The sequence below is a fragment of the Ranitomeya imitator genome, chromosome 8 (assembly GCF_032444005.1).
Source record: "Ranitomeya imitator isolate aRanImi1 chromosome 8, aRanImi1.pri, whole genome shotgun sequence".
Taxonomy (NCBI): Eukaryota; Metazoa; Chordata; class Amphibia; order Anura; family Dendrobatidae; genus Ranitomeya; species Ranitomeya imitator.
The window spans coordinates 135,710,505-135,724,541 of record NC_091289.1 but is presented as its reverse complement, the minus strand read 5'-3'; the positions used below and the strand labels follow the sequence as shown (position 1 = coordinate 135,724,541).

The 14,037-nt window shown below is 41.5% G+C and overlaps 1 protein-coding gene across 6 annotated transcripts in view; it reads right to left on the bottom strand.

The window, feature by feature from the left end:
- The window catches only part of NTNG1 (netrin G1), a 479,224-nt gene extending 465,830 nt beyond the window's left edge, over nucleotides 1–13,394 (bottom strand). For all 6 annotated transcript variants that reach the window (XM_069737380.1, XM_069737381.1, XM_069737384.1 and 3 more), the window contains exon 1: nucleotides 12,627–13,394. The gene's annotated coding sequence lies outside the window, so the exon portion shown is untranslated. The remainder of the gene's footprint in view (nucleotides 1–12,626) is intronic.
- Between the last annotated feature and the right edge of the window lie 643 nt (nucleotides 13,395–14,037).

Here is a 14,037-nt window from a genome sequence, read left to right as displayed (position 1 = left end):
TGCCAAGTGGCTAGAGAAGGAAGTTGTCTCCTCCAAGCTCACTCAACTTTGTCCTGCACTCAGCAGTTTAGCTGTGAGCAGCTGCCGATACATATCAATGCACTGTACAGGAAAGTACAGCGTGATGTGAGCGGTAACAAGCTGGGGGCATTGCTCAAAGACTTCGTTTCACGTCGGTTTCTGCAGCATTTGGCGACCACATCTAAGTGCAGTGCAAAAATGGACAGCGCGATGTGGGCAGTAGCAAACACAAGGAGGTCCATGCTTGGTGACTACTCTGACAAGCTGTTTCTTCCCAAGACTGGGGAAGTCGGGGTAGAGAATGCTCGCCTCTTGTATCAGTGGCTCCAGTACTTCAGCTCATAGATCAAAGTACAGGTGTGGGAAGGCTAGAAAAGAAGACAGCGTCACCCACTACACTGCGCTCTACACTCAGCAGTGTTGCAGAGTGCGACTCCTGCTACAATGAACTTTGAGCTTTGACTGGATAGGCCAGGGAGGCAGCAGGTAAAAGCACCTCTATGTTGGTTTGTACTCTGTATTTTGTTTTTATATTTTTACATCAAATTTTTTAGAATACTGTACGTCTTTTGTAAACTATAAGAACATACATACTTATTGTGGAAGCTCAAGAGCAAATATAGAAATGACTAACTATACTCAACAACATTTATTGGTGGATGGGTGGATTATTTCTTACAACCTTTACTTTCTTCAGAATCACATTATGAAAAAAGCTCCGGTCCAGCTGAATCAGACAAACCACCAGTTCATCTTCAAAATGAGGTTATACAGACGCTATCATCTTCATGTGCAATCCATGTACAAAGCACACTGCCTCTCAAACAGGATAAGCATTAGCGCCTCCACATAGTGCCAGCCACAGTGCTCCACACAAGAATATTAGCCACAAATGACCCCAGAATTGCCAGCCTCAAATGTTCTCTAAACAACATGCACCCAGGCTCCCAAACAGTGCCAGCTATAAAAATGTCCTACCTCTTACCCCAGGAGAGCCTCCATTAGTAATAGCTGGCGAGAAACAATAAAAGAGATCCCAGGGTGCATAACCAAATTATAAACAGATGTGCTAAAATTAAGGATTGGGGAATGCACTCACTGGAAAGTGGCCAAGGTCGGTCTACACCAACATAAAGTTAGATGGGTGTAGTGTCAGGAAAGGCAACAGACTCGATAAAAATTATCAAAAGACAACCGAGGTCAAATTCCAGGACTATGAAATGGAAGAACTTCTTAGCAGCTTCTGATACCAAAAGGCTCTTATTGCTCAGGTAGAGGAAGATGGGTCAAAGAAGGGACTGAGTTTGGCATAGGCAGAAGAACATGAGCATTTGCACTAGCCTAAAAGCACAGCCATGCGTGGCCGGCAGTAGTTGAGGACCTAAGACCACTTAGAGATACAGTAAATAAGTTGTAGTGATGTTTGAGACAATGTGCATGGAGGCACCACTGCAGAAAGGAGCAAAAAGAAGCAGTGCATGGGCACTAAATTGAGAGGACATGACAAAAACTGTAAACGAAAGTATCTCTTTCTAGAAGATGCAGTATAGTCCTTCTGTACAACATAATGACAGCCTATCAATTTGCCGTGGCATTGTGTAGTGTCTCATTTTCCTTGTGGTGACACTGTAGGGAAATTGCACACTTTCTACCAGGATTCTCCACCATTTACAACTGATTGGGTGCTCCTGTATTGATTCCAAGCTGATTTACATATGGAGTGGCTGTACTGAGAATATTCCGGACTGCTGCGGGACATATGTGCCTGCACTCAGTAGTGGTGGATATGTCTGTATACAGGGTGCATGGTGCTGTATAAGAAATGTATATGTCTGCACTCGGGGAGCTTGTGTCTGGTTCTGTATATGTGTGACATGTACTGACACTATACTTCGGACTTGTATGGTTTTCTCTGAGTATGTGTCCAGGTACCTAAATAATCTGTGAATGCATTTACGTCTGTAACAGCCGGGACTGAAGGATGTCTTAAAGCCGGATACAAAAATGTACTTTGCATCTGTTTGGTGGTGGCACACTGGTGCAGCCAGTCTTAAAAGGTAGGAATAAGGACAGGGTTGTAATCTCTCCATTCAAATACTGTATAAAAGTTAGGGATGGATACAGACCAAAAAGAGCACCATGTGCTGAAATGGTATATGGGCCATTCGAAGTCCAATAGTTCATCAAAAAGTACCACTCTATTCATCTGCAACCGAAGCTGCTTGTTACTATGGAGGAAAAAATGGGCCCGCTTTGCCTCTTGGGTTCCTGCGTGGGTGGACAGGGTGCACCAATGGTATGTCTGCCCCTGGTACAGATCATATTTTATAAGTCTTCCCCAACAGTATAATAACTGAGCTAAAAAAAATTAAAAAAGCCAAAAAAGGATAAGTCTTTGTACACAACTTCAGTTTGAGACCTACACATCATACACAGCCCCATTTATTTTGGGAGGAGACATTAAAATCTTCTCATTATTGCGAATGTCTGATCCCAAATTTTTACTTACTGGGGAAACACCCGATGTGAAGTTTTTTGTGTGCTAATTAAATATGGCCACCATTGTGAGCCGTTCGGGATGTGCAGTGAAAGTATTAAATGCTAAATTAGATCTGAGCCGCCTTGCAATTAATAAACGAAAATTGGTCTCATTCACAGCACCCACTTCAGAGTCTAAACAGATTCTCCGCGTAGAATAATGAAACTTAAATTAGCTAAAAGGCTCATTTTCTGCGAGACGGAGAAATTAATTCAATCAGGCGTCAGTCCAAAGGAAATTGGCAATTTGCACTGATTGTCCCCAGCAAAATCACTCGAAAATTTGCTCGGAATAACTGCTTTTAGTCATTTTACAAGCAAAGTACATCAATCTGTTATATCTGGAGCCGTCGGAGCCAGTGTCAACACTCCGACGTGCCCACATACAGCGACTTACTGATATTAGCAGGAGGATTATTAGAAGGCAGAAGGAAACAGAGAGAAATGGAGCCGGTGACCTTCATTAAAGTGTTTCTAGTGATAATTAGAAATAACAACGGGAACACAGAACATTAAAATGCTGCTAAAAATAAAAGGGTTTTCTCAACACATTTATTACCTATAGAGTATGCCAGACAAGTACGATCTGTCATGGAATAACCACTTGGATCTACACCAGGCACTAATATGAAGTGACGATCTAAGTGAAGTGCCCCTTAGGCCCCTAATTTTAATAGACCGGTTCTGACATATTGGTTTAGTGACTACTTGTATTTTCTATGAAATCACAGTTCCTGATCACATTTTACAAGAAGTCTGTGTTATGCCGTTCTTCCATTACTGAATGGACCTGAGGCCTGCCGGCACGTAGGGAGGTCATCCTTATTGGATACACCTTGTCGCGGTGGGATGGCTTTTACGCTTTGTTGATCAAAATAGTGCAAACTAACTACCCTATGTTATTCACATGTACTATTACTATTCATTTATTTACTTACCGCAAGACATTAGCTCATTGTTTTTATGCTAGGTTATGTTTGTTAATGGCCACACTGTGAATGTGCACCTATGCATTGCTCTTACACCAACTTGTGTTCCGGCTCATTTCTTTGGTTTGACTTTACTTTTTTTGTACTTTATACATATAGGGGCATGGCTCCTTCTTTTTGGGATATGCATTTAGTCTATATAGCCAGCAGGTGTTTAAACAGTCGGCCCTGGATCCTGCTGTACCCTCATCTATTTTGAGGCCTGCTGGCACATAGAGAGGTGAACTACAAGAGTTAGGACCATCCTGATTGGGATACACCTTGTTGTGGCGAGATGGCTTGTATGCTTTTTTTTATCAAAATAATGTCAACTAAGTACCCTATGTTGATTAAATTTACTACTACTATTTACTTGCAGGGTATTTGCTCATTTTATTTTTACCCTAGGTTCTGTCTGCTAAATGATCACATTGGGAATGTGCATCTACATATTGCACCTATGCTGACATGTGCTCCAGCTCATTTCTTTGGTTTTGAATGGAAATTTACGATTACATTGACAACTGGGTGTTACCATGCTGCTTGTCAAAGAGGTAAAGAGGTGTCAACATTCACAGTCTTAGTACTGATTGGTCAGTTCCAAACTATGTAAGACATACCCTAGGAATCACAGAATGGAGAGTTCCAAGAAAGCATCATCTAAAATTGTAGGGGAATAGGGAATATAAGTGTTTAGAGGAACAACCATGTCATGAAATATGACAGGTCCATTACTAACAATACAACTGATAGAAAACTAGAGACGATTCTGGAGAAGAATTCTTCTTTTATGATTTCACTTTCCTTTACTGTTCAGAATGCTCTTGTAGTCACCTGAATGGGGGTCACGAAAGAAATCACCTGGAGAACCCAACATTTCCATCTGCAAGGCCTTGATTAACTGTTTTTCCCTATATCTATATTTTAACATCTGAGTCATATTGGATTTTTTGTCTGCAGCCTAACAGCCCACGTGGCTACAGTCTCCGTGCTAAGCTGTCAGTGTATCCGCTTCACTAAAGGCAGCAGTTTTTCCTTAAAGAAAGCCTGTCACCAGGTTAAAAGCGGCCAGTTTTTGCTCTTTTTTATTTCCACTGTTCCCCTAAGCATATTTTTTTGTGCTACAGTGGTATGGACCTTGTTATTTAAAAGTAATGTCTGGCCTTAGCCTATAAGTCTGCAGTTGTTCTATGTGACTGCAGACTTGTGAATCCTCACATCGCGCGCACTGCACACTGTAAGGATTCTCTAATGTCAGCTTTGGGACCTGGCGGTCATGTGACTGCAAGTACGCGATTTGCCTACCTCCATCACATTCCGACTAGACTGTATCCAGCCTTGCTTAATATACTTGCATTGAGTGAGGTTGCACACGACTAGTTGACATGTGTCCACATGTACGCAAGTCACTGTGAGGACTTAAGTCTGCAGTCACACAGAGTGACTGTAAACTTGTAGTCTAAGGCCAGACAACACCGTTAATGCTACTTTTATGGTCTTTACATTGGGCGTTGCTCACAAGGTAACAATGCAGCATAGCCTAGAATCCGGTGAGACACACCGCTTTGGTGAAGACCATCGAAATTAGTACTAAATAAAAAAGTCCATGTAACTGGAACTGTATAGTGAATTAAAAAAACAACAAAACATCAACGAAATGCAGATTAATCAGGAGAACAGTGGGAATAAAATGAGAGCAATAGCTGGACACTTTTAACCAGGTGACAGGTCCTCTTTAAGCCTTTCTGTCTCTCCTAATCTAGACTTTTATTCACTCACACAGCCCCAACAATGAAAGAAGAACTTTCTCAATAGAGACCTCACCCAATTGTCATACATTTTTCGGGACAGCCATTTTTGACTCTGTGTGCCACTATAGTGCTGGCTTTCGATTTGTAAAACAGGAGTGGCGGGATATGGACAAAGCGGTAAATGCTGAATCCCTAACGCCAATCTATGCCGGCCTCCTGGAAGTGCACCTAGATGTTACAATCAATTATGTCATTGAAATGGACAAAGATGGTGGCTTGCAGCCCACATAGACCGTCATGGTCTTCTTAAAGAGCCTGGAGGATGTCCGTTGTTCTCTAGTGGTGTCAATAATGCGCATGAGGGGAATGCCTGGCATTATTAATGATAATGGATTTTCTGACTGGTGCCAGGTACCGCGTGTGTAATATCTTGTCCTGTAGTCTATGACAATGGATGCTAGACAGACGTTGCGATGAAAGTCATCGAGCAGCAGAATCCATTATCTGTAATAATGTCAGGCACGTAAGTGGAGAGCTATAAGTATATTACAGGGAGGGGTTTGTGCTGCACCCTGAGCGCTGGAACGTTTGAATGACAGATTTATGACGGCCGGAATGGTCTAAACCCAAAAGGGTTAATAATAACGAGCGCACGAGATGAGATCTCCTTATTTTCCATGCATCTGATTTCCATATACCCGTACAGCGTCGTGCATGGAAAGCTCATAGACTATTGCAAGGATCTGAATAAAATGTCATGTATAGGAAGAAGCGACGCAGAATTCATAGCTGCGCTGAATGCATTTCATTTCTGAGGCCGGTCTGACCCCAATATATTCCACACTGGGCTGGAGTGTCTACATGGGAAATTACCAGCCGTGATTGTCTACAACGGGCAGCGATACTGTGCAAACAGCACATACAGGAGCTGGCCCCGTCAGCGCTACATAATAGGATATAGTTACATTTCAGATATCTCTATGAAGTAAGAACACAAGGACAAAGATACAGGGAGCCAAGCCACACAAGCCGCGGGGTCGGAATAATATGCCAAAGCCTGCTCCTTTATGGATATATTTAATGTGTTCAGTATATAGAATTATTATGGTTTATTATAGATATTAGGCATGCACATGGATTTGTCACATATGCGCTCCACCTGGCTATAAAAGGTAAAATGAGAACCTTTCATCTACTAAAACAAATGGGGTCTGAAGAATGCACTCATGTAGGCAACATAAGTTCGTGAGCAGCCCTATCATATGTAGCCAAACATCACTCCCTGTGATATCCAAATAACAAACTCAGCCCTGTTACATGGCTACAAAATCATGTAATAAGGGTAGAAGCTGTTTGCAAACAGCTTCTACCCTTACTGCAGGATATATGTTCACAGTCACCGCTGCGGTTTTTCTGTATATTATATCCCTGCACGGATGAATATTTTGGTATTACTGGACATTTTTTTATGTCGCCTTTAAAGTTAATATGATCCCCAAGGCCTACACAAAACTTTATGTAAAGCGGTTTGTTACGGTCCTTTATTTAATTCACATGTCCTACCGAGGAGATCCCCGTATTAATAAATATCCTTGTGCAGATACTTTACCGAATCGTACGACATTCCTTCCTGTGATACGCAGCCTATAACTATGACACGTACGGTAAACTTACTGCGTTATCCTAACCGCCTCTCTATACACAACCAAAGAGGAGAGCTATGATCAGTTCTGCATCTATTTAAAGTGATCATAGCACTGCGGTCTGATCAATGACATTGAGAATAACACAGATGACGGGGTTCTTAGAAGAACCAAGGAGTCTAAAGGAAATTCACATCATTCACCACTAGGGGCTCCCTCTACCTACCCTAGAAAAAATATCAAAGTGCTTTACTTATGGACATGTCATCATCACCCGAAGGGGAGAAAAACAAACCTTCACAATGTACGGGACGATGCGGCATTAATTATGGTGTTACGTAATGTTGTCTCATAGATTAAGTCTTGTTACAAGGTCCTTATTTTTTCTCAGTGACTTAGAAGACAATGGACGGCACAGAAGACGCGTATATCATATGTTTAGTGTATTGTGTGCATGTGTCACACCCGGTATCTAGACTCAGACCAGTTTACATAGTAATAAGTGCTGACTCCAATCCTTCCGAGGATGAATTATACCCAGAACATGTGAGATGTCAGGTTTATGGCGAGGCTTGGGGCCGACCGCACTACCTCTGCTCCGTCTGCTCCATCTACCACCTGTTATGTCGATACTTATCGATAACTTATTCTAGAATCTTCACATACAGACGGTTTTCTTAGTGGCCGGATCACGAGCGCATGATTCCATTACACCGAGTCATTGTGTGAATGGCTGGGAATCTATACACTAGAGATGCACACAAATTGCTGCAGTTCATTAGTCTTACATAGGACTGCAGAATACCTATTGAACTCGCAAAGAAAGCAGTCCCAGGGAGCGAAGTGTATTGCTCACTAACACCATAGAAAAGACAATTACATCACTTGCTTATTTGATTCGGCACTTTTATAGCCCCCTTTTACCGGTATCATTTTTTTAGCATTCCATTAACCCTTCATTTTACCGATCAAGAACTGATACGATGGTCTCATTCTTCAGTACAGTACTGATGGCTACAGGTAACACACAGATATACAGGATATACATGCAATGTCGGCACCTTCCTATATGTGGTGACCAGCGATGGTTTTGGACCCTATAAATGGCGAGTATAGGCTACAGTACATGACAATGGGTTATCAGCTTTGTTAATGGCTAAATATATATATAAATCCATATCTCCAGTAATTAAATCCAGGATATGCCATTTCCTTTTACGACAGAGCAATAAAAGACGGAAATATACCCGGCCCAAATATGATCGTTTACAATACCCATTCCATAAAAGAGAATTGTTAGTCCCCGGCTCCCCCTGATAAAATAAATTAGGGGATTTAAGGTCGATGATGATAAAATCTCCCACGAAACGATGGCGCTATCATAACCGGAACAGCTGGCTGCCAGCAACATACGTTGTAGAATTAAAGAAAGGGGTTCTTATTCGTCAATTAGAGACTATTCATGTTACACCAAAATCCAGGAAGAAGAAGAAGGGATGTGAAGTGTGTGGGGGATTTCTTGGCCGTTTTTCTATTCTTGAGAGCAAGAAAGCTGAAAATGAGTCATAATATAAAGAAGATAGAATTAAGAGATTCTTGACCTCATTTTCTCTCTGCCAAGGAAATAAGGAGCCCCTTGACACGTCTCCGGTCCTACAATAGGTATTGTTAGATAGATCGCGGCTATTTAAGTTCACTTCACACGGGCTCAAACACAAATATTTTCTAAACCGGTTATAGATCTCATCTTTAAGAAATGATTCCTGCGTTCAACGAGAGTTTCACATCCCCCGCGCTCCTTACTGATGATTAATAAGAAAGACAGGAATAGCAGCCGGCTGATTCCCCCTACCAGGACCTACCACTGGTGCCTGGCCACCATCTTCCTTTATTCTAAGTATTGTGCTGCCGGAACACCCCGTAGACGGGAGCCACATGGGTAAAAATGGCATTACCTACAAATATATAGAAAACAATATATATGTGTCCCTGCTCTATAACAATGGTGCACTATAGCCCGATCACACTGACAACCTTAGAAATAGTCTGATTCTCGCTGCCACCAAGAAGCCACTCCAAAAGTTGATAGATATTAATGATGTAGAAGGAAATAGGTCAATGGGTGATTTATCTATCTATCCATCTGTCTATGTATCTATCTATATAGCTATTTATCTATGTATTTATCTATCTATCTTCTATTGTTCTATCTATTATCTATCTATCTATCTATCCATCTGTCTCTCTCTATCTGGCTCTATCTATAGTTCATTCTATCTATGTATTTATCGTATCTATCTATCTTCTATTGTTCTATTTGTCTCTATCTATCGTTCATTCTATGTGTTTATCTATCTTCTATCTATCTATCTATCTATCTATCTATCTATCTATCTATCTATCTATCTATCATCTATCTATTATATATCTATCTATATTATATCTACCATATCTGTCTGTCTCTATCTATCTATATATTTATCTTCTTTATCTATCTTCTATTGTTCTATCTATTATCTATCTACTATCTATCAATTACCTATCTATCTAATCTACATTATCTATCTATCTATCTATCTATCTATCTATCTATCTATCGAATCTATTCCATCTATTATCTATCTATCTATGTAATCTACATTATATATCTATTCCATCTATTATCTATCTATCTATGTAATCTACATTATATATCTATTCCATATATTATCTATCTATTCTATCTATTATCTGTCTATCTATGTAATCTATACTATCTATCTATCTGTCATCTATATATCTGTTATCTATTTTGTCTATCTAATATCTATCTATCTATCTATCTATATCTATCTATCTATGTGATCTACAGTATCTACTTGTCTATCCATGCGTCTTTCTTTCCACCTTTCTATAATCTGTTTTTCCTTCTACCTATCTTTGCACTTAATGCCAATTATGCTTGAATATATAACATATAGTTTAGTGACATATCTTGCAATATGCCAATTTCATGAGATTACCAATGATTTGGCACCAGAGTGAAATAGACACAATTACCGGTTTCCCTTATAACTCACTGGGTTGAGATAACCTAGTCAATTTACCTTCAGTCCTATCATGGAAAGAACCTGGAAAACCCATTATGATCCGAGAATGACTCTTTGCCAAATGACCTGATCAGCCCCGCTGCGTGACAAGAGCAGAATATACAAATTACTGGTAGATTTCCATAAAGTGAGTGTATTGTTTTGGAAACCACTTTGGGTGGTTGACCACAACCCCCATGCCACGCCGGCGCTTGGTCTTCCTGTGGCATGTAAGGAGCGATGGACGCCGACTCTGGAGGAGATTCTTGGGGTGTGCAGTTATACAGCTACTGTGGGATCTGTAGAATTCGGCTCACACTTGAGTGGGTTTATCTGTTCTCTGATAATTGGGATGTTTCCATGTTGCTGGGATGAGATCACTACTACTAAATATTCACAGGATGTGTCACCCAGAAGTTTACCGCTTCACATTAATTTCCATGTGTTCAGTTATAATCCGAGATGTGAATGCAAAAGAGAAACTGACTTTATTTACCGCGGGTTTTGTGTCCGCTACGACTAGAGGAATATTAATATTGTGTTTTAGACGCTTCGCCTGGTGTCCCGCATCCCGGTAATTATCAGTCATTATCGTTATGATGGATCGTTGCAGTGAAGCTTCTGGGGAAGAACAGTTGATCACATCATAGTTATTTCCCTGTCGCTCAATCGAAAATGAAAAATATTTTGATCTCATCCTTCAGCTGAGTCTTTGATGAAGGAAATGGATTCCTAGACATCCTACATCTGTCTACATGGGACTGCACTTCTCCATTATGGCAGGATCACCCAAATTGCAGGGTGGATCACAACTAGATGCTTTAATAAAGTCGTGATGTAAGATGAAAATCACACGTAAAGTCCAACTGCTCCCAGGACATGGTCTTAGGTCAGGTGAAAACAGGCTTTCATGTACCCTAAGGAACAAGCGCGAGCAATTTCAGTCCCAAAGAGAAATCTTTGCTAAACCTTAGGACTTTCCCTGGGTGCAATGTTCTCCATAGTTTTCATATAGAAGTTGCTTTGTGATAAGTTCTCAGTAACAGAACCAAAATCAATCAAATCAAAATCAACGATATTGTAAATTCAACTATCACATTTTGCTTTTTTTAATTTCTTGTGACGGATGTTTCTAGACATCTGCACAGACTTTCTGCAACAGTAAAGTAACACAAACTATATACTGTATATGCAATGGAAAAAGGAAGGGGAAATATTCAGCGATTTGCGCCTTTTTTTCTTCTTTTACAAACTATGTACTATAGCAAAGGCGGACATATACAATAGAGGGCCCCCTGTGCAAGAACTGGATGTGGGCCCCCCTCTTATACCACAGCTCTTCATAACGCATACGTTTATTTCATCTTTAATAGTGAACTGTGAAGTTTATTAGTTTATACCCTCCTATTGATAGTAGGAAAGTGCTTTTAAGATGACAGTGGACCCCCTAACTTATCGGGGTCTTGCAGCTGGACACTTTGCACCAATAATAACCCTTGCACTATATACTGTACACAATAAATCCCCTTTTATGCCATCATGTCACCTTTCCTAACGGCTAAGCTTGAGCAACCAGTTGTTCTGTAGCTGGTATGCCACCTGTATCCACCAGGGGGAGCTCCATGACTCCGCCGCTTTCCTTTAGGGACCAATTTGACTGCTAATGTTCTCTGGATGCTGAGATGTTAATGGATGGAGAGCTCCATACAGACAGTCACTCATCTCACAGCGACTCGCGAAACTGGAGCATCAGCACTGTGAGATGGGGGAAAAGAACGCCAAAGCACCGAAGTTGGGAATTAAAACCGCATCCTTGTCATGGATCCCTGCAGTTCTTCCTCGATGTCTGTGTTTTTTTTGTTTTTTTTTTTCCCTATTTTAACCCAGGAGGACTCATCAATTGACTCTTAACGAGGTCAGTCAAGGAGTCATTGATTGCAGCAGTAAGTACTGATAACACCAGTGCAGTAAAGCATGCCGGCTGCTTGTTCTTCCAGCTGTCAGCATGTCTGTCTATTAGCAGGGGCGGTTTTCCATTTCCTTTCATATATCGTGATACCGAGATATAAGTCATCTGTAGTTTGATTCGATAAAGGGTTCGTTTCGAGCCAGAAACGCGTTGAATCCACCTGGGGTGTGGAACCTACCGGCGGTGGCGGTCTTCCGTAAACGCCTATCCCCTAGTCTAGAGTCACAGTTGATAAGTAAGGGCTCGTTCGGGGCTGACAATCTAATTTCCCCATCTCAGGCACACACGCCATAATTGCAATGGAAGCCTATTAAGCATTGTGCATAGATTTTGGCACAACTTCCTAATTTTCTAATAAGGCGTAGTGGGTCACCTCCACGCATGCTGACAGCCGACATCAGAAAGAAGCTCTTTCAAAGGCTGGAGCTTGCACAGAACAGCAAGACACAGAGCCAAAAAAAAAAAAGACACAGGAACCTGTTCAAAGAGTGACATCCACAAAGCTCATCTTGAGAAAAATAAGGAACAATTAGGAATAAAAAAATCCCCTCTACCTCAAGCCCGGAGGGAGTTCACCTGAATCTCTGCTCGCAGAACATTTCTGCAATAAAAGAAATGCAAATGAGGGAAGCGACATTCAGGAGAAGAAAAAAAAAGTGTGTACTTACTGAAGGCAGGCTTTCTGTGTCCTAATTAGAGAGAAGCCCCTGTGTGAGGAGTTATAATCCTTTTATTGGCGCTCATTAGTGACAGGAGGATGTTATCCAGGTTCTATGAGCCCCTTTTCCCAATCTGGAATGTGTATCCAAAGAGTTTAGGAGAGCATCACCTGCTGGCATCCATGACCAGACCATAGGGGGTGCCCTCAGGAGGAGAGGTGCCTACTGTCAGGAAGGACTTGGGGGGGAATAAAGTGCATGTTATCCTCTTAGATCCTGCAAAGAAAGAGGGGAAGAAAACAAACTAGAAGAAAAAAGAAAAAGACCAGAGGTAAAATCAAGAGTTGCTTTCCAGGCTGAGCCTCCCAGATGTTCCTGGCTGAGGAGCCTCCAGCGTTGGCCTCCAGATGTGCAGCGTGTGGAGGTGCTGATGGTCCAGAGAGCAGAAATGCCCAGCAGCCGCTGCTCTCATTGTATTTAGAAGAGAGGTTTGTGGAGAGGCAGCATCAATCACTCCCAATTAGCATTGGCAAGATGGGTGGGGACCTTGCTGTCCTTGTGGTGACCAGTCTGTCCCTCCAAGTTACTGCAAAACACATAGCTCTGAGGTGGAGGAAAGGGGACACATGTTTCAATCAGATGAGCCAGGGACCTCTCCTCTCAAGGTGGGGCGCCCTACACAGGAGCAGGACAGAGCTGGGGGTGCTGCTGGCACCAAGGAGGAGGAGGAGGAGGAGAGAGGTGTCTTGCTGTTTGGAGAGAAGATTTCCAAATGCCAGCAAACAAGAGATTGCAAACCTTATACTTGCTCAACACCAGGCTTCCTGAGCGGTCCTAAAGACCTCAGCTGATTATCCTTGACAAGCTCTGCATTATTGATTGCTAGCTCTGTGGTGGCAGAATCCCAGATGCTACTGTGGCTATTCCGTATTTCCTTTTTTTTTTTTTTTTTTAATGGTATCGTTCCGAGAACAAAAAAAAAATCATCAGAAACACAGGCGAGGTTCACCCACTGCAAAATCATGTATGGGTATGTCCTGCGCCCTCAATTTCCAGCTGTCGTCTATTTAGATGCTGAATCCAAACTTCATTCCGGTGATGATGAGTTAACGATAGAAATTCTAAATGGAACAGTTTATACAAAAAATACTAAATCAAAGCGGATAGAAAGAAATAGAAACGACATGAAATCAAAGAGTGATGATAATGTTAAAAATCAGACGTATGCAGACATACGGGTCCAGGCTGAGGAGCGCTCACCCCGCGATATACGTGGACGCAATATATATTATTCACAAGTATGCGGTGATATCATTATATAGAAGCTTTTGGTTTCAGCATGAAAATGCATCCCGGACCATTGCTGGTCAAATCCTGATTTTTTTTTTTAAATTTATGTTGTAAATCAATACATTGTTCT